Source organism: Pinus tabuliformis, chromosome 3_2, assembly GCF_031772625.1.
Source record: "Pinus tabuliformis cultivar Carrire ecotype Pingquan chromosome 3_2, CPIR1, whole genome shotgun sequence".
Classification (NCBI taxonomy): Eukaryota; Viridiplantae; Streptophyta; class Pinopsida; order Pinales; family Pinaceae; genus Pinus; species Pinus tabuliformis.
In genome coordinates, this window is record NC_142302.1 from 966245560 (window position 1) to 966271894 (window position 26335).

The 26335-nt window shown below is 38.2% G+C and overlaps 1 long non-coding RNA gene across 2 annotated transcripts in view; it reads right to left on the minus strand.

Annotated features, from left to right (window-relative positions):
* Positions 1–902: 902 nt before the first annotated feature.
* Positions 903–26335, minus strand: part of LOC149183839 (uncharacterized) — a 35518-nt gene continuing 10085 nt past the window's right edge. The window contains exons 2-6 of one of the 2 annotated variants that reach the window (XR_016257209.1): positions 7123–8090; positions 6692–7025; positions 4548–5879; positions 2741–4037; positions 903–2185 (exon numbers count right to left, since the gene is read on the minus strand). This is a non-coding gene — a long non-coding RNA (uncharacterized LOC149183839). Of the gene's footprint in view, positions 2186–2740; positions 4038–4425; positions 5880–6691; positions 7026–7122; positions 8091–26335 lie in introns of both variants that reach the window. The other variant, XR_016257210.1, reaches the window with a different exon arrangement.

Below are 26335 nucleotides of genomic sequence, written 5' to 3' on the forward strand. Positions count from 1 at the left end.
AACATTATAACCAACAGTCTACACAGCTCTCAAAAATACCATGAAGAAACCAACCTTCAAAGTGCATTTGCCAACACATATTCAAGTGAATTACAACCAACAATTAAAGTGAATTACAACCAACAATGTATATTCAAAGTGAATTACAACCAACAAGGGCAGTGATCATATAACTATATTCATAGCAAGATTCAAAGTAAATTATAACCAATAGTCTACAAATACCATAAAGAAGCCAACCTTCAAGGTGCATTTGCCAGCACATACTCAAGTGAATTACAACCAACAATGTATATTCAAAATGAATTACAACCAACAAGGGCAGTGATCATATAACTATGTGAATTACAACCAACAATGTATATTCAAAATGAATTACAACCAACAAGGGCAGTGATCATATAACTATATTCATAACAAGATTCAAAGTAAATTATAACCAACAGTCTACAATGCTCAAAGCTCAAATATATTCATAGCAAGATTCAAAGTAAATTATAACCAACAGTGTACAATGATCAAAAATACCATGACAAAGCCCACCTTCAAGATGCAACTGCCATCTTATATTCAAAGTGACGTATAACCAACAAGAGCAGTGATGGTATAACTATATTCATAGCATGATATCAGAGTGTTCTCAAAGTAGATCCATAGTTTTCAAAGTGACGTATAACCAACAAGAGCAGTGATGGTATAACTATATTCATAGCATGATATCAGAGTGTTCTCAAAGTAGATCCATATGAACTATGCTAATAAACAGTTGTTTGATCCACAAGGATGTATAAGTCTTCAAAGCACATATACCACGTATTAGAGTAGATTATCACTATCTACAAATCAGAGATGAGCGCAGCAACGAATGAAATTGAAACCCCAAATTGTTGCGGAAGTGTGACTATGCAAGAGAAGCATACAAATAGTTAAATGTTTAACTGGCCATGCATTAAGAGTACTGCCAAAGAGATCATAACTAAGCAGTAACGGAAAGCTGAAGAACCTCAGAACAGTCATCAATCCTGGCATAGCCAACAGGCAGTTCAGAATGTTGGCCAAGAAGGATCAATACTTTACAACCCATAAAGGCATCATCTCCAAGTTGTCATATGCGACGACCTTCTCACCGAAGCAGCTGTTCTACAATATTGCCCAAGAGCCAACTCCAGAGAACAAGAAGCCACGATACAACCGCTAAAAATAATCCAAAACCTTCATCTGCTTGGCAGAATAAGAAAGCTGGTTATAAAACAACTTTTAACGACTACTCCAATATCTTCATCCTCTTTGGCAGAATAACGCTGGCCATAAAAGACATTTGAGATCAAGTCTTGGAAAATAGTACTGAGATAAACACTCACATGACATGCTCTGGATTTGCAGTGGAATGCTCAACTGACCTTCGGCTATTTTTGTTGAAATCGATAATCAGCATGCCTCTTCTGTCATAGTTCGAATCCTATCTTAACTATTGGATGAAAGGCTGAAAGGCTCGTGAATTGATGACATTTGGTGGTTGAAATGTCACTCCCATATGGTAGAAGATAATCACTACCAGTGTGACTTGGTGCACTCCCTTTCATCATTCTCTATTGCATCAGATAATGCTGTCTAACTTTCTAACAGATTAATTTTAGAAATCTTTGCAACTCTTTCAAGGATATAATGAGGAGTGGAATCATCAGATATTCCGAAGGTTCAAAGTGGGGTGTGAGGCACCCACGTACTATTTTCATTATCCAAAATATTCCTGCTATAAGCCCCGGTGGAGCCAATTGTTATGAGCACCGATCTGCGCCTCTTACAGGGGATAAATGCGGTGTTGTCGCAGTCTACTGAGCCGCTGAAGGGATTCGGGTAGATAATGATACATGATATCAACCATCTTGCAGAAGCTCTGGCACTCATTTTAGAGTGTCTGCCTTTGTTAGGCTTGATCTCAATGCCGCCATTCAAACAGAGAAAAAGGTGGAAGATTTCTGATTGTTGTAGTAAGCAAGGGTTTGTCCGACATCAAGATGCTTTCCCCCGAAGATCAGATGCTGCTGGTCGGAGGGAATCCATTATTTGGCCTGGATCTTATCTTTTGACATCTTTAACAGTGTAAAAGCTCTCAACCTCGAGAGTTATGGTCTTAATAAGAGTTTTGACAAAAATGAAACTGGAATATAACTATCAGATATACCTGTAAATCATCACAAGCAAGCAATTTTCTTTTGGTCAAAATCGTTTATTTAGCAACATATTATGAAAAACAGTGCCAAATTCCGTAAGAAAATGAGAAACCGTTGCCTCCCAAGGATGAGAAATATAATTCATAAACTAAAAGGACTCCCAAACCAAAACTTTAAGCATTTGCCAAAAAATAACTCTTCGCATAAATAATTTTGGAGATCTTCAAGATGCATTTTCCATCATATATTCAAAGTGAATTATAAACAACAAGGGCGGTGATCATATAACTATATTGATAGCTTGATGCCACAGTGTTCTGAAAGTAGATCCATATGAACTATGCTAATAAACAGTTATTTAATCCACAAGGAAGTGTAACAGTCCTCAAAGCACATATACCATTATTTGATCCACAAGTATGACAGTCCTCAAAGCACATATACCATGTATTTAGGGTAGATTATAACCATCTACAAATCATAGATGAGCGCAGCAACGAATGAAATTGAAACCCCAAACTGTTGTTAACAATAAACGGAAGTGTGACTGTGCAAGTGAAGCATACCAGTAGTTAAATGTTTAACCATTCAAGTAATCAGGCCATGCATTAAGAGTACTGCCAAAGAGATAATAACGAAGCAGTAAAACCGAGCGCTGAAGAACCTCAAAACAGTCATGAATCTGGACATAGCCAATAGGCAGTTCAGAAAATTGGCCGAGAAGGATCAATACTCGTAAAGGTAACCCATAAAGGCATCTCCAAGTTGTCATCTCCAACGACCTTATCACCAAAGCAGTTGTTCTGCAATGTCGCCCAAGAGCCAACTCCAGAGAACAAGAAGTCACGATACCACTGCTAAAAATACTCAAATATCCTCATCCTGCTTGGCAGAATAAGAAAGCTGGCTATAAAACAACTGCTAACGACTACTCCAATATGTTCATCATCCATGGCAGAATAATGTTGGCAATAAAAGACATTTGAGATCAAGTCTTGGAAAATAGTACTGAGATAAACACTCACATGACATGCTCTGGATTTGCAGTGGAATGCTCAACTGACCTTTGGCTATTTTCGTTGAAATCGATAATCAGCATGTCTCTTCTGTCATAGTTCGAATCCCATCTTTTGGATGAAAGGCTGAAAGGATCATGGAATTGATGACAATTGGTGGTTGAAATGCCATTCCCATATGGTTAGATTATAATCACTACCTGTGTGACTTGGTGCACTCCCTTGTATCATTCTCTATTGCATCAAGTAATGCTGTCTGACTTTCTAAAAGATTAATTTTGAAAATCTTTGAAACTCTTTCAAGGATATAATGCGGCACCCATGTCCTATTTTCATTATCCAAAATATTCCTGGTATAAGCACCGATCTGCACCTCATTACAGGGGATAGATGTGGTGGTGTAGCAGTCTACTGAACCGCTTAAGGTATTCAGGTATAGACAAAGATACATGATAAAGGGGAAATTCTTATAAACCCTTAGCATGATGCAAATACCGTTGAAAAGAAGGACGCACTTCTTCAACTATGTTGCTGAAGCACTGGCACCATTTTAGAGTGTCTGCTTTTTTTAAGCTTGATCTCAATACTGCCCTTCAAACGGGGAAAAAGGTGGAGGATAGATTCCTTCCGATCGTTGTAATAAGCAAGGGTTCGTCCATCATCAAGATGCTTTCCTGTCCATCATCAAGATGCTTTCCTGTGAAATCAAACGCTGCTGGTCGGAGGGAATCCCTTCTTTGGCCTGGATCTTCTTTGGTAAAAGCTCTCAACCTCGAGAATTATGGTCTTAATAAGAGTTTTGACAAAGATCTGCTTCTTGAAACTAGAATATAACTAACAGATATACCTGTAAATCATCAGAAGCAAATTTTTTTGGTCAAAACTGTTTATTTATCAACAAATTATGAAAAATCAGTACCAGATTCCATCAGAAAATTAGAAACTGTTGCCTTCAAAGGATGACAGCAAAAGTAATTCTTAAACTGAAGGAAAAGCTATCCAAAGCCAAAACTTTAAGCAGTTGCCAGAAAATGGCTCTTCACCAAAACTCCAGAGCTTCAAGAGGCATTTGCCATCATATATTCACAGTGAATTATAGCTAACAAGGGCAATGATCATATAACTATATTGATAGCATGATATCACAGTGTTCTCAAAGTAGATCCATATGAGCTATGCTAATATACAATTGTTTGATTCACAAGGAAGTATAACAGTCCTCAAAGGAAATATACCGTGTATTTAGAGTAGATTATCACCATCTACAAATCAGAGATGAGCGCAGCAACGAATGAAATTGAAACCCCAAACTGTTGTTAACAATAAACGGAAGTGTGACTGTGCAAGTGAAGCATACCAGTAGTTAAATGTTTAACCATTCAAGTAATCAGGCCATGCATTAAGAGTACTGCCAAAGAGATCATAATGAAGCAGTAAAACCGAGCGCTGAAGAACTTCAAAACAGTCATGAATCTGGACATAGCCAACAGGCAGTTCAGAAAATTGGCCGAGAAGGATCGATACTCGTAAAGGCAACCCATAAAGCCATCTCCAAGTTGTCATCTCCAACGACCTTATCACCGAAGCAGTTGTTCTGCAATGTCGCCCAAGAGCCAACTCCAGAGAACAAGAAGTCACGATACCACTGCTAAAAATACTCAAATATCCTCATCCTGCTTGGCAGAATAAGAAAGCTGGCTATAAAACAACTGCTAACGACTACTCCAATATCTTCATCATCCATGGCAGAATAATGTTGGCGATAAAAGACATTTTAGATCAAGTCTTGGAAAATAGTAATGAGATAAACACTCACATAACATGCTCTGGATTTGCAGTGGAATGCTCAACTGACCTTCGGCTATGTTTGTTGAAATCGATAATCAGCATGCCTCTTCTGTAATAGTTCGAATCCTATCTTTTGGATGAAAGGCTGAAAGGTTCATGGAATTGATGACATTTGGTGGTTGAAATGCCATTCCCATATGGTTAGATTATAGTCACTACCTGTGTGACTTGGTGCACTCCCTTGTATCATTCTCTATTGTATCAAGTAATGTTGTCTGACTTTCTAAAAGATTAATTTTGAAAACCTTTGAAACTCTTTCAAGGATATAATGCGGCACCCGTGTCCTATTTTCATTATCCAAAATATTCCTGGTATAAGCACCGATCTGCACCTCATTACAGGGGATAGATGGTCCTGGTATAAGCACCGATCTGCACCTCATTACAGGGGATAGATGTGGTGGTGTCGCAGTCTACTGAACCGCTTAAGGTATTTGGGTAGACAAAGATACATGATAAAGGGGAGATTCTTATAAACCCTTAGCATGATGCAAATACCATTGAAAAGGAGGACGCACTTCTTCAACTATGTTGCTGAAGCACAGGCACCATTTTAGAGTGTCTGCTTTTTTAAGCTTGATCTCAATACTGCCCTTCAAACAGGGAAAAAGGTGGAGGATAGATTCCTTCCGATCGTTGTAATAAGCAAGGGTTCGTCCGTCATCAAGATGCTTTCCTGCTAAGATCAAACGCTGCTGGTCGGAGGGAATCCCTTCTTTGGCCTGGATCATCTTTGGCATCTTTAAAGGTGTAAAAGCTCTCAACCTCAAGAGTTATGGTCTTAAGAAGAGTTTTGACAAAGATCTGCTTCTTGAAACTAGAATATAACTAACAGATATGCCTGTAAATCATCAGAAGCAAATTTTTTTGGTCAAAATTGTTTATTTACCAACATATTATAAAAAATCAGTACCAAATTCCATCAGAAATTTAGAAACCATTGCCTTCAAAGGATGACAAACATAATTCATAAACTGAAGGAAAAGCTATCCAAAGCCAAAACTTTAAGCAGATGCCAAAAAATGGCTTCACATAAACAAAAAATCACTCTTCACATAAACAATTTTGGAGAACACCAATGGGACTAGCAATTTTGGAGAACACCAATGGGACTAGTTGCAAATCGATTCCAAACACCAAAACTCCAAAACTCCAGAGCTTCAAGAGGCATTTGCCATCATATATTCACAGTGAACTATAGCCAACAAGGGCAGTGATCATATAACTATATTGATAGCATGATATCACAGTGTTCTCAAAGTAGATCCATTTGAGCTATGCTAATATACAGTTGTTTGCTTCACAAGGAAGTATAACAGTCCTCAAAGGAAATATTCCATGTATTTAGCGTAGATTATCACCATCTACAAATCAGAGATTCACAGTGAACTATAGCCAACAAGGGCAGTGATCATATAACTATATTGATAGCATGATATCACAGTGTTCTCAAAGTAGATCCATTTGAGCTATGCTAATATAAATTTGTTTGCTTCACAAGGAAGTATAACAGTCCTCAAAGGAAATATTCCATGTATTTAGCGTAGATTATCACCATCTACAAATCAGAGATGAGCGCAGCAACGAATGAAATTGAAACACCAAACTGTTGTTAACAATAAACGGAAATGTGACTGTGCAAGTGAAGCATACCAGTAGTTAAATGTTTAACCATTCAAGTAATCAGGCCATGCATTAAGAGTACTGCCAAAGAGATCATAACAAAGCAGTAAAACCGAGCACTGAAGAACCTCAAAACAGTCATGAATCTGGACATAGCCAACAGGCAGTTCAGAAAATTGGCCGAGAAGGATCAATACTCGTAAAGGAAACCCATAAAGGCATCTCCAAGTTGTCATCTCCAACGAACTTCTCACCGAAGCAGCTGTTCTACAATATTGCCCAAGAGCCAACTCCAGAGAACAAGAAGCCACAATACCACTGCTAAAAATACTCCAATATCTTCATCCTCCTTGGCAGAATAAGGCTGGCCATAAAAGAAATTTGAGATCAATTCTTGGAAAACAGTACTGAGATAAACAATCACATGCCGTTCTGGATTTGCAGTGGAATGCTCAACTAACCTTCGGCTATTTTTGTTGAAATTGATAATCAGCATGCCTCTTCTGTCATAGTTCGAATCCCGTCTTAACTATTGGATAAAAGGCTGAAAGGCTCATGGAATTGATGACATTTGGTGGTTGAAATGCCATTCCATATGGTAGAAGATAATCACTACCAGTGTGACTTGGTGCACTCCCTTTTATCATTCTCTATTGCATCAGATAATGCTGTCTGACTTTGTAAAAGATTAATTTCGAAAATCTGTACAACTCTTTCAAGGATATAATTAGTGGAATCATCAGATATCCAGAGGGCTCAAAATATCCAAAATATTCCTGGTATAATCCCTTGAGGAAAAAATGGATATGAGAACCCATCTGCACCTCTTACAGGGCACAGGTGTGGTGGTGTCGCAGTCTAATGAGCCGCAGGAGATTCCCGGTATAAGCCCTGGAGGAACCAATGGATATGAGCACCGATCTGCACCTCTTACAGGGGACAGATGTGGTTGTGTCGCAGTCTGCTGAGCCGCAGAAGGGATTCGGGTAGACAATGATACATGATAAAGGGGAAATTCCAATAAACCCTTAACATTATGCAAAAACCGTTAAAAAGGAGGATACACTTCTTCAACTATATCGCTGAAGCTCTGGCACTCATTTTAGAGTGTCTTCTTTTCTTAAGCTTGATCTCAATACCGCCCTTCAAACAGAGAAAAAGGTGGAGGATAGATTCCTTCTGATTGTTGTAATAAGTAAGGGTTCGTCCATCATCAAGATGCTTTCCTGCAAAGATCAGACGCTGTTGATCGAAGGGAATCCCTTCTTTCGCCTGGATCTTATCTTTGACAGTAATCCCTTCTTTCGCCTGGATCTTATTTTTGACATCTTTAACGGTGTAAAAGTTCTCAACCTCGAGAGTGATGGTCTTAATAAGAGTTTTCACAAAGATCTGCATCTTCAAACTGGAATATAGCTAACAGATATACCTGTAAAGTATCACAAGCAACTTTTTGGTCAAAATTGTTTATTTATCAACGTATTACGGAAAAACAGTATCAAATTCCATAAGAAAATGAATTTTTTTGGTCAAAATTGTTTATTTATCAACGTATTACGAAAAAACAATATCAAATTCCATAAGAAAATGAGAAATCGTTGCCTCCCAAGAATGAGAAATGTAATTCATAAACTAAAAGGTAAAGCTCACCAAAGCCAAAACTTTAAGCAATTGTCAAAAGATAACTTTCACATAAAACGAAGAAGAGTAGGAGCTCTAACAAGGTTGCGTGACAAAATTTTATACACTAAGCTACAAAAACAATAAAATGCAGAACGCAATATAGCCTTGATAGCTATATTTTCATTCAAAATAAAATACACGCATTAGAAAACGAATTTTAGAGCTTAAACAAAAAAAAACATAGACCACCTGTAAATACAAACCCAGAAAGAAACCCTAAAAGCTTGCACATCAAGAAATATAAGCTACAGAAAATAAATATTACCGTCAATAACCACATACAGTCAGAGGCACAGAGCAAGATCTAATGGGAATCAACTCCTAAGTAGTGAAATAATGAAACGTTGTTTTGGCCTGAACAATGTGATGCATTTACAAAAGTTTTTTCCCCATATAGCTGTTGTTGTAGCTTAATCAGGGTCACCATAAACTACATTTCTCAAAATATAGTCAAGTATGTCAAATATAGGTGAATAGGAATCTGTGCCAACCAATATGCTTGGAAGAGGCCACAAGGCAAGCCACCAAATTTTCTGATCAGATTATGTTCTTTAAATTTATAAGTATATTGGAATCTTGGATACATTTTATAGAATCTACATTTGCAAGAAAAACCTGGAAACTTTGCCACCAGACATATTTTAGATCTAGCAGTGAAAACGAAATGTCATTGGTGCATAGATGATAATTCATCAATTAAATGATCTAGCAGTGAAAATGAAATTTCATTGGTGCATAGATGGTAATTGAGATTGTCCAGGACAGGAGAAAATTATGGAGCAGCCTCAAAATTTTGAAGCAGCTTCAGAGGCAGCAGATTGTAATTGCCTTCCAGAATCAAAAAAATAGCTTCAAGTTTGCCATCACCTAATCTGCCATAAACTCCATGAACAAATGAATAGATACAGAAGTCCTGAACTCAATGGACAAATGAATGAAAACAGATAATACAGAAGTCCTGAACTCAATGGAGAAATGAATAGAAACAGATAACGGACCAAAATGAATAGGAATATAATGCACTTCCTGCGACAAGTATTGGCATGACAATTGAGACCTTCCAGTACAAAAAAAAAATGGCTTCAATTTTACCATCATCTAATCTGTCCTAAACTCCAGGAACAAATGAATAGATACAGATGTCTTGAACTCAATGGACAAATGAATAGATACAGATGTCCTGAACTCAACGACAAATGAATAGAAACAGATAACAAACCAAAATGAATAGGAATATAAATGAACTTCCTGCAAAAATTGAGAACCGATTAATTAATTTGAGATTGCATTCCTGCGACAATTGAGAACCAATTAATTAATTTGATATTGCATTGTTGTAGATATGGAGATCAAATTTTACATTTTTTGTCCAGTGAGACCTATATGTGAGAACCAAGGTTTCATGTTCCCATTATTGTTACAGACCGTTGAATTTTCAGTCCTCCCTGTCCTCGTTCTGAAACATGCAATAGATCATCAAGTCGGGATACAGGGCTGCAACTAGGAAAGCTCATAAACAAGGAAAAAAAAAATCTGAAACATGCAATAGATCATCAAGTCGGGATACAGGACTGCAATTAGGAAAGCTCATAAACAAGTAAAAAAAAATTATAAAAAGGCATTCTATATAACGACAATGAGATACAAGATGATACAGAAACTGACCGTGCTTTGCCACATGTTTGTTTCCCATTGTTGTGCCCTACAAAAATATTTACTAAATTGTCTGTGTTCCATTACCCTTTGGATGTATGTGAATAATCCAAATGCATACAATGGTAGTCAGAGATGGTTCATAAGACATTACTTGCACCAAAGGCTCTGCTATAATGGACATAGCTTTTGGGTGCAGTCATTGGATTACCTCAGTTATGGCTAAATATGGGTGAGACTCCTCCAATGGCTTGAAATGCATCGTAAATACTCCACCGGTGAGGAAATTTTCAGTCTCTCCAGCAAACAATCTCCCAAGCTGTCAAGAGGCATCCATGTCACATGGATAGATGAGGGGAATCGAGATAAGGAATTACTAACAGACAGAGTGGTCGATGCATTAATGACTGCAGTGTTCACCATTGCTACACACCTCGGACCAATACCCAAATTAATCAACATCTTTCAAATGAAAGACCAATTAACTTGATCATAAGCTTTGCTTATGATCTATCTTCAGGAAAAGTGATTGTTGGCTAGTCTCTTGGCCCCCTTGAAAGCTTTCCATGTGGAAAATGCAGTGTTATGAATATATCTCCGCTAAACAAACCTTATTTTAGATTGCCACACTACATACCAGGTAAATATCGACCAATTAGAAATCCAGAGAGATCCCCTTGAAACTTTCTGTTTATAATGAGCAGCTTTTAATAATCCGATTTCCAGAGAGATCCACTTGAAACTTTCTGTTTATAGTGAGCAGCTGCTAATAATTCAAAATTGGTTGTGTTCAGATTTAATGTCTTTGGAAGTAGAACATGAACAAATATATTAACTCTGCACACTTTCAGGTCCTAAAAATTATTTATTCACCATCTGCTGGTCATCCAAATTTAAATCGGTCCTATTCAGTTTGGATGTTTGATTGGTCTAAGATACTGGAGAATGTTCTTTGATCTCTGCCTCCTCTGACTCCTGACAACTTGCCTCTAGGTTCATATTTAAGGTCAAGGGCATCGAGATGGTGTATTTAAGCTCAAGGTAGTACTCTCTCTATTTCTTATGGAGCGTGTTCTTTGATCTCTGCCTCCTCTGACTCCTGACAACTGCCTCTAGGTTCATATTTAAGCAAAAGGGCATCGAGATGGTGTATTTAAGCTCAAGGTAGTACTCTTTCTAATTCTTATGATTTTCATATCGGTATATCTCTTTTTGGGGTCTGTAGCATAACTTTACAACTGACCATCATATTTAAGCTCAAGGGCATCGACATGTTATATTGAAGCTCAAGGCAGCACTCTCTCTATTTCTTATGATTTTCATATTGGTATATCTTTTTTTGGGGCCTATAAAATAACTTTACAACTGACCAAGCATAGTGGCATCGCTGAGGTGGTATAATGATCAAGGTGGTTTCTCAGATAGTTTAATGAACTGGACCATCTTTCCAAACACAAGTTGAATGCTAGCATCAAACATGCAATTGATTATGTCAAGCAGTTTCCTCCTCTAATTGTACCTTTGACAACTAATTCCATTGCATTTGTGGTGGGTGATTTTTGTAGCCATTCTTATCATTATTGCTTTCTTGGATCAATCTCTTTTTGAGGCACATCTATTTGGCCACAATTTGTTTTATTTGAAATTGTAACAACAATTCGTATAAAAGCTATCACATACAGTTTGCCTTCTCAGCAGACCCAGGGCCAATTGTTGTTAAGTTTAAAGATATTATCTCCATCAATTGTCAAAATAGTTCCTGACTGAAATATTAGGATTGTGAATTTCCAATTCCATGAGAAGGCATCTTTCACACTGAATTTAGTGTATAAACCATTCCAGCAATATAAACATGACACTCATTTCTCATGAAAATAATGATAGATACTTATCTCAAAATAAGACAAGGCAAATGAGTCGAGGACTGCAACTCTCTGCCCAACCATACAAGGGGCTGCATTGTGGTTTTCTTGCAACCCAATCACCCCCAAGCTAGATTGAGCTAAGGAGGTATGCTCAAGGGATGAGACCAACACTGCCAACTGAATATACTGCAGACAATCCAAAGGTCTGCCACCTCCACCTTGAATAAACACAAAGGAATCCAGAGACCTATGTCTCCACCCCTCAACCAAGCACAAGGGAGTCTAAAGACCTATGTCTCCACCCTCAACCAAACAAAAGTGAGTCCTCGCAATCTCCCGTTGACCGATTTTGACTCATGGTCAACGTGATTTTGACTTGCGAGTTAGTGATTGCAATGGGCTCGGGCGATGAGTCAGAAAAATTAGGATAAAGTCAACGGTATTTTTTTTGGGTTTGCGTTTTTATTTTCCTTATTGCCGCCACACCCGTGGAGTTCGTTGTTGGTTTTCTATTGCAGCACGTGGAGACTAACATCGCAAGCGTTACAACTTACTTTGTCGTCTAGCCACTTTGACGACACTTTGTCTTTGTCGTTCGACACATGCAGTCACCAATTCTGGATAGCAAATAGGTCGATTAGAGCTCGGCTTTCGACCATAAGGACCTTTAGGTGCTCGACCAAGAGGGAGAGGATGCGTAAGCAGGCTCGACTGTTAAGGAGAGGACCTTTAGGGTGCGTAAGCACGCTCGACTAATAAGGACCCTTTAGGGGGCTCGACTGATAAGGAGAGGAGAGGTGCTCGACTGTTAAGGACCTTTAGGTACTCGACCCCAAGGGAGAGGATGCGTAAGCGGGCTCGACTGTTAAGGACCAGAGGCGCTCGACCATAGGGAGAGGACCCTTTAGGGGGCTCGACTGATAAGGAGAGGAGAGGACCCTCACCATATGAATAGTGAGTGACTCCGTCCCTTTAGGGGGCTCGACTGATAAGGAGAGGAGAGGGAGAGGAGAGGAGAGGACCTTCCTTGGGGATTATTGGGCCTTCAACTGAGGATGCGTAAGCAGGCTCGACTGATAAGGACCTTTAGGTGCTCAACCATAAGGAGAGGAGAGGAGAGGAGAGGAGAGGTACGTTAGTGACTTTTAGTTACTTATTTGAGAGACCCAATAAGTAAATTGAAAAGAGGAGGTGGGTGATTCTATTCTGGTTCCTATCTCGAATGACGTAATTACGTATATAATGAATGCCGACCAAGACAATGAGTAAGTGACTGCTGGTCATTATGCATGAATGAGATATCTCTTTGTATACGATATTATGATTGATGATTCGAGCGAATCGTACCTATAAACCGCCTAATTGATGGTGAAATGGTGGTAGTTATATATGAGCATATGGTAGTTGCGGCTTCATAAAATAGAGATTCAGATCGTAATGACATATATAATTCAATGTAGACCGATTCACTTACTCGATCTATCTCTCTTTAGCCAGCCTATGTTGCGGTAGTTTTCCAGAGGCATGCATCGAGAGTGGAATCTCGTCTGAAAGGATGCGTAAGCAGGCTCGACTGATAAGGACCCTTTAGGGGGCTCGACTGATAAGGAGAGGAGCGGGCATTTGCGTGCGTTTTACGGCGACTTTACACACCCAACCCTGCTATGATGGTCAAGCCATTCTTCCTCTCCCTCACCATATGACAAGTACTTATCTCCTTGCCCACTTATCCTAAAGTAATTCGACTCAACTAAACTTGTCGAACTGTCAGCTGAACTTTGCGGAACAGTGAGGTTCTATCATGAAGTAAGTCAACTCAACTGAACTTGTCGAACTGTCAGTTGAACTTCGTGAAATAGTGAACTTGTGAGATGTCGAACTTTGAAGGTTCTGACTTTGAATTCACATTAACATACATAATATGTGTTTTTCCATTAAACTTTCCATAGTTTATTTATGGTGAATTCAGTGACAATTTTTATGGTAGCAATAGTAATAAAATTTGAATCATGATTTTGGTTGGATTTAAGGAGTGATCCTTTTCATCCATGGTCGGTGGTGATCATGTCAGTAACATAAATTTAAATTTATTTGGGTTTAATCCTGGTGGAAATAAGATGGATTTAAGAAGAGATCCTTTTCATCCATGGTTGGTGGTGATCATGTCAGTTACATAAATTTATTTGAAGTCAACACGGGGACACTAAACCGAGGGTTGTCAAAGGATGGATTCATTGGCTTTTATTTGTTTTTATTTTTATTTAATCATATTTTACTTCCATTGAAGTGGAATAATGGTGAAGGGTGGCTCTTACTGGGGACTCAATAGCAATTTTTATGGTATCAATAATAATAAAATTGTCGGGGTTCACCCTAGTGTAAATAGAGCTAAATTTAATCTCAGATCTTTTCTACCAATGGTCAGTGGTGATCCTATCAGTAAAAATAATGGCGGCGCTGTAAAAATAGATGTGGGTAAAACTGCTGCTAAAGAATGCCCTCAGAGGCACAAGCGTACCAAGTATTATCATCTGGTAATTTTGACCAACAGACAATGTTGATTGTTTTTTCTTTTCCTTCATTTGATTTTTAACCAATTTTTTTCCCGAAATCTAGTCTGTATGACAATACCCAGTATTGGTTGTGCTGAGTTGGGTTATCTTTTGTTGCATGGATCACAAAGCAGATCACATATATATTCATCTTTTAAATTTTAACTTCTTCATTATGATTAAGAAAGTTTCCAGGTTTGCAATGTGCATTGATTTCATTTAATTTTTCAGTTTTTTGTATCATTTTTATTTTTATTTTTTGTCTATTTCGGGCCTACAAGAGCCACAAATTAAACACAAGTCCAAAAATTAATAATGCCAAGGGAGGAGGACTTTGCTTGGGCTTATTGTGACAAGATTCCTGGAGACCCCAAGCTCCTTTGTAAATTTTGCAAAGTGAAATGTAGTGGAGGCATTTATAGTTCAAGTACCACCTTGCACAGATACTCAACCATGATATCTCTGCGACAATGTTGACGAAAATGTCAAACACCAAGCAATCTTGGCCCTTGATATGTTGAGCCAGCCTAATGCTAAGAAAGCAAAGCAAAATAAAGAAATAGGAACTCTTGGAGTTGACCATTCTTCTTCCAATACCCCCTTGCCATCTCCCTCTATTGAATCCTCAATGTCGTTCCCAAGTTTCCCACACATGCCTCCAAGTCCAAGTCAAACTCAAGGCCAAATGAATCTGCATTCAACACTGGAGGTGGAAACATATACACTTTTTTGCGCCCAACACAAAAACTGGTTCCCAAAGAAATATGAACTCTTGGAGTTGACCATTCTTCTTCCAATACCCCCTTGTCACCTCCCTCTATTGAATCCTCAATGTCGTTCCCAAGTTTCCCACACATGCCTCTAAGTCCAAGTCAAACTCAAGGCCAAATGGATCATCCTGCATTCAACACTGGAGGTGGAAACATAAACACTTTTTCGCTCCCAACACAAAAACCGGTTCCCAACGTACCTTGGATGGCACTGGTTGGAAAAAAATATCCATAGTCAGGCAAGGAAGGCCATTACTAGCTTTTAGTACTATTCTGATACACTTTTCCACTGTGCTAGAAGTCCTCATTAGCAAGCTATGATTGATGTAGTTGTTGTTGCACGTCCAAGGTTCAAAGCCCCTTCATCAGAGAACCTTAGGACAAATTTGTTGTTAGAGAGTGTTGAAGATGTCACCTTAGGACAGATTTGTTGTTAGAGAGTGTTGAAGATGCCATGCTTGTGCTATCTGAGTTTCATTCATCATGGGTAGAAACATGGTGCACTATCATGAGTGATGGATGGACAGATCAGAGGAATAGAACTTTAATAAATTTCCTTGTATCTTGTCCAACATGCATAATGTTTCTCAAATCAGTGGATGCCTCAAACAAGGTTAAGACTACCTAATTTATTTGTGAAATGGTGGAGGAAGTCGTTCAAGAAGTGGGAGAAGAACATGTTGTACAAACTGTCACTAAGAATGCAACTAATTATATGGTTGCTGGTAGACTTTTTGAGATTAGGCACCCCATTATTTTTTGGACCTCTTGTACTGCCCACTGCATAGATTTAATGCTTGAGGACATTGGTAAACTTCATTGGATACATGAGGTTGTGGAGAAGGCAAAATCCATAACCAATCCACACTATTGTCCTAAACACCATGAGAAAATATACTGAAGGTAAAGAGATTGTTCGACCTACAGTGACTAGATTTGCAACAATTTCATATCTTTGCAATATGTGGTCGAGCAAAAGATAAATCTAAAGAGGATGTTCTTGGTACCTGAGTGGATAGCATCTAAACATTCCAAGGCCCTTGAAGGCATTGAAATTGTTGCACTTGCGTTTAATGACAGTTTCTGGAAAGATGTCGAAGAGATTATTGCTATGAGTTCTCATGGTTCTCATGTACTTCAAGTCTTTTAACTTTTTCATTTTTTAAATTTCATTTCAAGCTTCTTTTTATTCTCAAGGTTGCATATTTCATTAAATTTGAAAGCTTGAACTTTCAAGATGGTTGATGGTGACAAACCCTCTATCGGTCACATTTATGAGATGATGGATCTGCAAGGGAGGCCATCAAAAGAAGATATGGGGATGAGGAGGCAAATTCTTTGCCTCTTTGGGACATTATTGATGCAAGTTGGGATAGGCAATTGCATTCCCCCTTAAATGTTGTTGGGTACTTCTTAATCCCACAATATTTTTATGATAAGAGCAAATTTAATGAGGATGGGAATGTTGGCAAAGGACTTTTGACATGCATGGAAAGGTGCTTCCCTGTTCCAAAATTTCTAAGTCGTGTCTTTGAATTACAGGTTATAGGATGCCAGCTAAATCATTTGCCTATACCAATGCTATATGAGAAAGGACTAAGATGTTGCTAGGTGCCCTTTGAGGCTTGAAGGCTTCACCAATTCATTAAATTGGTTTAAACTTTATTCTGTATGTTAAATGTTTTATTAAAGTTTGTTGTCTTTTTAAGTTTTTACTATTTAGTATTTAGTACTTACCACTCACGAACAATTGCCACTTGCTAGGTCTTTGGTGGCAAAACTTTGGTAGTGATACGCTAGATTTGAAGAGATTTGCCATTCAAATCTTAAACCAATAATGTAGTGCTTCAGGTTGCGAGTGCAACTAGAGCATGTTTGAGAAAATACATTCTAAGAAGCGGAATCGATTGACACAAGCGCTTAAATGACTTTGTATTTGTCCATTACAATCTACGACTTCGCAACAAGCAAATACTAGGTGAGATCCTGAATTTGAAGGCTTCATAATCTAATTTGAAGTTTAAACTTTAAAGTTCAAACTTTAATTCACATTTCAATCTCTCATGATAATGACAAGTTTGGATCATTCACCAATCGACCTTGAAGAGATAGATCTACAAACTACAAATGCATCAAATTGGGTCCAATTAGAAGAGGCTCCACTTTTAAGCCTACATGGCTTAGAGAACTTTGAGATTCAAGCAAGCGAAGGAGTGGGAGTAATCGCTTCTAGTTCTCACTCTAGGAGTCTTAGACTCTTAGTTACTGATTTTTCACTGATTAGCATGCAGTATTTTGTAAACTTTTAGAAGCAGATGCTTCTGGTTCTATGTAGTCACTAGTTAGGAGTCTGGACTCGGAACTTTGAAGTTTGTACCATGTTTGGACTCATAAAATATATGAGATACTTATTCATTCATGATATTTTGGACATCTATTGATATTATGCATTGTTTCGACATGACTTTATTGAATATCAATGAAAAATGTTTTTCTTTTTTTTAATTCAATATATGTGTATCTCTTTATTTATTGAATTCACCGATTTTTTTCCGATCCGATTAAAACTCTTCACTCTTTTGCCTCGTCGATTTATTGTTGATTTCGAGTCTGGTAACATTGGTCAATACTCCTATTGCTCAACCAAATTGTGTTTCTCCTCTGTGTGCTATGGAAATCCAAGATCCCTTTGTGTAAAGTTGCCTTTAAACACCCCTTTACAACTTTGTTACACACTCTTACTCTGGTGGTGTTACACGTGTTGTTACACACTCTTACTCCTATGGTGTTACACTTGTGTTGATGTGCATGCCTCCTCAGTAACAATACAATACCTCCTCAATAACCATAAGATGGATCACCTTCTACACAAGTATTCAAGTCTCCTCAGGGACTATACAATGGATCCTTAGCATCAATAAGATTGATCACATTCTGTGCAAATGTTAAGGTCTCCTCAGTGATTATATGATTGCTCACCGTTAGCACTGATGTTCATGTCTTGTCAGCTCGAAATTTCCAGCGTTTTCTTTTACATACATGATCTGTTTTCTCTCTACCTACGTTTTTTCTCTCTTTGTTCCTGCTTTCCTTTTTCCCCAACCCAAGAAAAAATGAACCTCTGCCAACATATATTCTTCTTATCTAGCTATTCGTTCTCCTCTTTCTTTCACCCAGTACGCCTCCACTTTCACTGCTCAAGTCCTATCTTGGCGTTGTTATTTTCTAGTCTAGCCAAGATCTTCAATTTGTTTTGTGTCTGTCTGGCCAACATGTTACAGGCCAATCACATTGGAGCGAAATTCCAAGGATGTTAGATTTAAGTCACGAAGAGTGACTTCAATCTAACATCCTTGGAATTTTGCTCGATTTCCTCAAAGGAGATGCCAATTTGTCTTGGAAGATTTGCTTGTTGATCACTCTTTGTTTCTCATCTCTACTATTGGCAAATGCCAACAGACAAATATTGAAATCTCAGCATCAATCCCTTGAATAGGTGTTAATTTGGAACAAAGGATTCTTTCAACAATACTACAATTTCCCCCGACATATATATAGCTGATAAAAAAAATATTTTGTTAAGATTAGGTATGTTCTATGCTAGAGCAATTTATAAAATTTTCATAGTTAGCAATCACATCAGCATTACGATAAACTGCAGATAGAACATAAATATAAAACACAGAAGACAAGCCAAGGCAAGAGGACACAAGATATGGCGCGAGCCAGGGACAAACCCCACAATGTGTGGGGAAACCCTTTGACCAAATCTTCTTTTATCTTCAAAGTTCAGCAGAGAAAGAGAGAGAGAGAGTACATTTACAACAGAAGTCAACACTTTGACTTGTCTAGATCTAAGCATAGACCATCTTCTATAACGATGAGATCAGTTGAAGACATTCAGCTTCGACTGATCCTCCAAGGTGACTCCTTCACCTATCATCGTGTTGCATCTCGTCCATTTGGTGCACCTTACTGTGTAGCACCATCATGATGCTCATGATCTCATACATCACGCTGCTCATACATCATGTTGTCCATGATCTACATCATGTTGCCCATGTCCATGATCTTATCCATCATCATGCTGCCCTTCATATCCCTGATCATCTTTCAACTTCATGCTGCCCATACTAATGTGCATCATCATCATGTTGCTGCCTTAACAGATGACATTCTATCACTGCTATTCATTGTCATATGGCTGCTACAGGTATGCCATTCTATCACTGTAGATTATGCTTAGAGTGTAGTAGACACAGTCATCACTTAAATACTCTCCAACATGATCACATCAATGCTGAGACTGAGATAGCATTACTATGATCTCCATTAGACCCAGACAGTGAGGATAGTAAGGGCACAAAAATACTTCTGTATATGCCGAGAATGTAACTATCATTGTCATTACTACAACAGCCTTTAACAAGATCTTACTTGATACTGAAACCATCGTCGTTACAACTTCACAGCTGTATCACCAAGATCATTCACTGTTGTATCTTTCCACGAGGGTATCCGGACTGAGACAGTGATCACAAATATGTGTGGTTGAAGCAAGAATGAAGGACGCTGAGGTATACTGTTATGAGATCATCAAGTTACAAGTATGCTGAGAATAATAGATCTGGTCTTCTCATTGTAATATATTCCTATGCCAAGTTATACTGTTGTCTGCTACAGGGATACTGTACCTTAGACCCTCCCGAGGATACTTCTAATCTATTTGACTGCATATAAATGAGTCTTTATTGCTGAGTATAAAGATTCATTGACAATGTTGCGTTTGACTGCGGCTCTTCTACTGCAGCTTCATCAAATGTATGCCGATAGCCCGAACGTATGACTGCGTTTGACTGCGGCTCTTCTACTGCAGCTTCATCAAATCTCCTTCATGTATGCCAATAGCCCGAACGTATGACTGCGTTTGACTGCGGCTTTTGCACCGAAGTTTCTGTTGCTTCATCCATTCGAGAGGTATACCTAGAATGAGAGAGAGACTTCACTGCTCTGTCCATCCGAGGACATCACCTTCAGATCACAGCTATCCCGAGAGTAGACTAGCCCGGATTCTACTTCAGCTGAACCCTAGATCTGTCTCACCGAAATGCGGATCTTCTTGACTACGACTTCTCTCCTCCATGCGAAGATCCTTTTGACTACGTATAAAATATTTCTAAGAACAGCGTATGAATGTCTTCATGAACAACGTCCAAAATGTCTTCATGAACTGCATAGATATGTTTCCATGACCTATGTATATCAGTCTCCATGAACAACATATGACTGTCTCCATGACCAGCGTATATATGGGAGCCTCTTTGACTGCGTAGATTAGGGCCTGTGTATAAAACTTCTTGGACAGCATATTAGGGAATCACTGGACAACAGATTATGGCTCCTTGCTGTGTGTATTAGTGTCTCAAAGACCAGCGTATGTCCTGTATTTATGACCTGCGCCTAGGGCATGTTTGTACTGCAGCTAGGGCATTATACACTAGCATATACTCTCAACGTTTCTCCTTTTCCAAAAACCCAGACGTGGAGAGGAGATCACATGAAGAGTGTGTCTCAATGACATCAAATCCTCTTATATTTATACTAATGTGTAGATGATGAATAGACATGACGTTTGGGCTTCTAGAGCCTACATAAGAGCTGGCCGGCTTGATAATAATTACATAAACAAAATAAATTCATATCTCCATAAATACTTATGGGAGTCGGATGATCTTTGGATCAATCCTACACCTTTCGACGAGAGGGATCCAATAAAAATATCAGCTGCCTGAAATAAGCTAACCCACAAGGAGTTTGGCCCTAGTTGCCAATTTAACATATTTCCCCTATGCTTTAATTAAAAGGTCTTTCCCACACCCAAAACAAATCTATTCTCCTAACAAAATTTATATTCGGTGGTCCCAAATCATATATATTTGCTACAATGAGGTCAATCACCTCTGCAGTAGAGTAAGCTTCTAAGTGAATGATTAGGCATTGGATTAAAAGTAACAAGATCAAAAGTTGCTATATATAATATATACAACCTCCTTAGGGAATAGGTCCTCTAACTCTTCTAGAGCACTCAGCTTCCTCCAATCTCTTGTCTGTCACCACAAAGTTCAAATGAAAGAACACAAGTTTAACCACATTACCATAACCTCCTTAGGGAATAGGTCCTCTAACTCTTCTAGAGCACTCAGCTTCCTCCAGTCTCTTGTCTGTCGCCACAAAGTTCATATGTTACCATAATCTTTGGAGCCCATTGAAACAATTATCTTATTTCTTAGCTTGGAAAACGATGAAGCTTATATTCTTCGTGTCTGGCAGATTTTCGTTCCAACAGTGTTTTGATTCCAATAGCTAGTTCAAAAAACAAAGTTGTAAAGAGTAAGTCATGATTCTCTAGAAGATAACTAGCAATTAAAGAGGAAGGTGCCACACTCGAGCATCACTAGGAACCACACTCAAGCATCACTTCACTAGGAACCACACTCAAGCATCACTGGGAAATTTTGTACCTTGACAAAGGCTAATTGTAAAGAGTCATAATGAGACACTTCCTCAGGTGCCTGAAATTAATAAATAAATAAAAATGTACCTCGACAAAGGCTAATTGTAAAGAGTCATAATGAGACACTTCCTCAAGTGCCTGAAATTTTTCTTCTATATTCTTCTTCTCTTTCTAATTTTGTAGATCAATAGCAATTTTTCTACTATCTTCTTCTTCTCTTTCTAACTTTGTAGATCAAAAGTATTAACTGTGCTTGGAAAGGAAGAATCAAGGATCAAATGCATTAATTATATTTAGATAGGAAGAATCAAGAAAGCATTTCCTATACATAGTGATAACTCATTTCTTAATATGAAAGAAGGATCAATAGAATTAATTGTACTTGAATAGAAAGAATCAAGAAAGCATTTCCTGTACATAGTGATAACTCATTTCTTACTATGAAAGCATATTGACAGGCCAATGAAGCAGTGGTTCACTCGTGAGGTTGATGAAGAGTACCAAGCTCCATTCCTACAAAGCTCTACCCTGCTCGAATAGCTTGAGTTTTAGTAGGTCGGGTGTTACTCCTAAACAAATTTGGCATATAGATACCCTCAGAATTTGGAAAGGGTGCTGTTCTTTAACAAAATTGCCATGTAAAGATAACCATCACATCATATTTGTTTCATATGAGAGACAAGAGATATAATAAAATTTATTTAACAGGAAACCAGAATATTCCCCCTAGAATCTGGGAAGGGTATTGTTCTTTATCAAAATTATAATGTAAAGATAACCATCAGATCATATGTGTTTCATATGAGAGACGAGATATAATGAAATTTATTTAACAAGAAGAAACCAAAAGATACCCTTAGAATCTGGGAAGGGTATTGTTCTTTATCAAAATTGTAATGTAAAGATAACCATCAGATCATGTGTTTCATATGAGAGACGGGATATAATGAAATTTATTTAACAACAAAAAACCAGAATCTACAATATGAACACCCAAAAACATCATCTTACATATTTCAGTATGTGGAAGTTCAAGTTCATGGTTATTTAGAGTTCAATTATAATTTCTGGATTTTTAAACTGTGAAAGTCTACCCAACATCAGGGAAACAAGAGACACTCTACCCATCAATGGGAGATAAAATTGATCAAATTGAAACTTTGAAGGGGAGCAAAGCTTCAATTGGATTCTCTAATGATGGCTAGGGTGTCCACTCAAAACAATGGGAATGTTCCTAAATTATTAGAGTTAAAAATCTGTCTTACTTGAATCATCTTCTAGGCTATTTTTTCATAAATTTGTTAAAATAGATTCATAATTTTTACGTAGCTAATTTGCTCAAATACCCAAATAATTTTCACGTGACTAATTTGCCCAAATACCCAAATATCAAACTCTTGATGCTAGGAGTAACAACTGTCACAAGTGTAAGGGACAAATAAATGCAGTCACTCTACCTCAAACCAGCACAATTAAGCAAGGAGAAAGACAATTCACCCTCATGATATAATGGTTATGCATCTTACAATTAATCAAGGAGAAGGACCATTCACCCTCATGATATAATGGTTATGCATCTTAACCCCAGGAAAAGGATCACAAACAGGTTCTTTCCCCTCTACCAGTATCAATGGCTAAAAGTCACATTAATTTGTGGGGCGGCAAAATGAAAGACCCATAGCAACTGAAAATGGAGATAGAGATAAAGCAATGGATTCAATCTTCTTAAGCATTTGTCACTTCTGTTGCTTGCTTTTATCTCCTTGTTGTCTAGTTAAAAAATAAAATCTGTTTTAGTTGTTGTTTTAAGGGTATTGCTCAGATATATCAATGTTAATGCCAGAGGTAATGAGCAAATTAGAAAGTAGGGAAGCTTGGACACGTGGCCACCAAAAGTGGTCACACCTACCATGGGTAGGAGATGGAAAACATGTGTGGTACCTCCACTGGTGACCACACCTACCATGGGTACGGGTTGGCAAACATGTGCAGGACAATGTTAATGCTAGGGGTAATGAGCAAATTATAAAGCAAGGAGACTTGGACAATTGACCACCAAAAGTGGTCACACCTACCATCAGTAGGGGATGGCAAACATGTGTGGTACCTCCACTAATGGCCACTCCTACCCTCGGTACGGGTTGGCAAACATGTGTGGGACCTCCACCTCAAACCAACATGATTGTTGATAATTATAGCTTGGACAGGTGCCTCTACATATTCTAAGAGTCAAGCATGCAGAAGACGTCCATAATCCTTTTTAGGTGTTTGCTCATGAGAAGTGATTAATATGATTTATTTCCCCTAGTCTAACTTAGGAAAAGTACACTAATTAATTTACTTGATTAATGTTTGCTATTTAAGGAATTAGATTGAATCTCTACCGTTGATCTCAAGTGAGATTTATGATCTAATCTTAGACACTCATCACGTTGATCTCAGTGAAACTTATGATTTAATCTTAGCCACTCATCACCTAGGAGATTAGGGTTAGGGATTTGGCTTAATGAAATTATAAAATAAGTCTATAAGTCTAAGGGAGAGGTGAAAGACACATTATTCTTGGAGGAGCAATTTTCTCAAAAGTGAAAGACTCAAAATTGAAGAGAAGAAGAAAAGTGTGCAACAAGGAGATTTCAACAAGAAGAATTCAGGAGCCAAGATCTTGGAGAGACCGGAGGGCGAGATTACAACAAGAAGAATTCAAGAGCCAAGATCTTCAAGAGAGAGGAGGGCGAGTTTTGTGAGGCAGCCAAGTTCCAGTGGAGGATTGCGCACGACCTAAAAGAGGGGTCGATTTCTCTGATGCGTAGGGGACTGTATAGATGGAAAAGAAAAGGTTGAATTGCAAGAGTTGAGTTTTTAAAGGCCGAAAATCCTCAAGGGTAGAATTTTCTAGCAGGCCGAAATTTCTAGGAGGTGATATTTCCAAGTTTTAAATTGATGTATTTCCTGTGTTCTCTAAGGGTTGTTTTCCTTGGTAAAGGAGCCCTAATTTTCTTGAGTAATAGAAAAGTGAAGGAGAATTTGTTGGGCAAATTGTTGTTATTGTGAATGATTTTCTATTTTTAATTCCACAAATTATGAAGTTAAATACTAATTTATTTATTTTTAACAATTTTAGGTGAAATATTTTTTGGGTATAAAATAAATTGCTAGGAAAATTTAATTAGTTCTTGTATAAAAATTAACATGGTATCGAAGCACTAAAACTTTGAGGAGAACGAATATCAATTTGTCACAAGGGTTGTAACGACAAAATAATTTATTTTTTTAGTTTTATGGGGTTTCAGTATTTGATTTAGAAGTTGTGAAGATGGTTGCAACTGAGTTGGGGTTTGAAGACCTGTTGGAGGGTGCATCCAGCTATAAGTCTGTAAGAGGATATTATTAGTGTTAATGCAGAATGAGATTTGGGAGCCTGCGAGTAGCATGCCCACCCCCTGTTGATGTTTCACAACTGGCTGCCCGTAACCAAAAGGGCGTGAAGTACAAGAGAATCATCCTGGATGGGGTGAGAGATCATGTGATCCCTCATCTTTATAGGAAGAAATCTGCAAGGGAAATGTGGGGAAATGTGGGAGGCTTCGACTAAGTTCTAATGAAAATGGTGTTGAAGGAGAAGTTGAACAACAAGATGTCCAACTTAAATACAGTTGCTACATCTCTCACCAAGATCACATAGGTCCAAGATGAGTAGGCTAGAGATGGGAAGGCAATATCAAATTAAGAGTTGGTTAGGACAACCTTACACGGATTTTCAAAGCCATGGGTATTCTTCAACAAAGGGATCAAAGCAAGAGAGAACCTAACTAGGAGAGGTTATGGGATGATTTCATTCAAGATTCAATTCAAGGAGTCTTTTCATGGGAGCTAGTCCAAAGGTGATGATGAGAACCTTGCCCTTGTTAATCAGGCAAGGAAGGGAATGGGGAAGAACAACACAAGAGGAAAGAATACCTTAAAAGCGGGAGAAAAGGAGGACATGAACAAAGTGAAATGCTTTGCAAGTCACAAATTTGGCCTCTATGCAAGTCAGTGTCCAAACAAAAATAATGGCAAAGGGAAGTCACAAGTTGCAACATCAATAGACTCAAAAGTGAGCAAGTTTTCCAACAAGTTTGAGGAGTTCAAGGCAGTAACATGTCTTTCTAGCACCACTGATAAATATGCATGGTTCGTGGCCAGTGGAGCATCTCATCATATGACGTGATTGTAGGAATAATTTGCCAGCATGAGAGAGAATGACTTTGTATAGCTTGGCAAAAGTGCCAAGTGTGCAATAAAGGGCTTGGAGCTATTCAATTCCAACTAGATTCAGGTGAACCCTTAGATATTACAGATGTTTTTTATGTTGTAGGGCTAGACAAGAACCCTCTTGCAGTCTCAGCCATGAAGGACAAGGGATATGAGGCTTGTTTCCAGGATGGGTAGGTGATTATCAAGTCCAGATCTTCAACTTCTAACACAAGATGAGTTATTGGGACTCGGGAGGAGAGAAGGTAACATGTACATGATGAAGGGTTAGCCGGTACGTGCCTTGGTTCATGATAGTGATAACTTTGCAAGTTGTGGCATAGGTAAATGGAACATTTGAATCACAAGGCTTTGCCTGTATTTCGGGAGATTGTCATTAA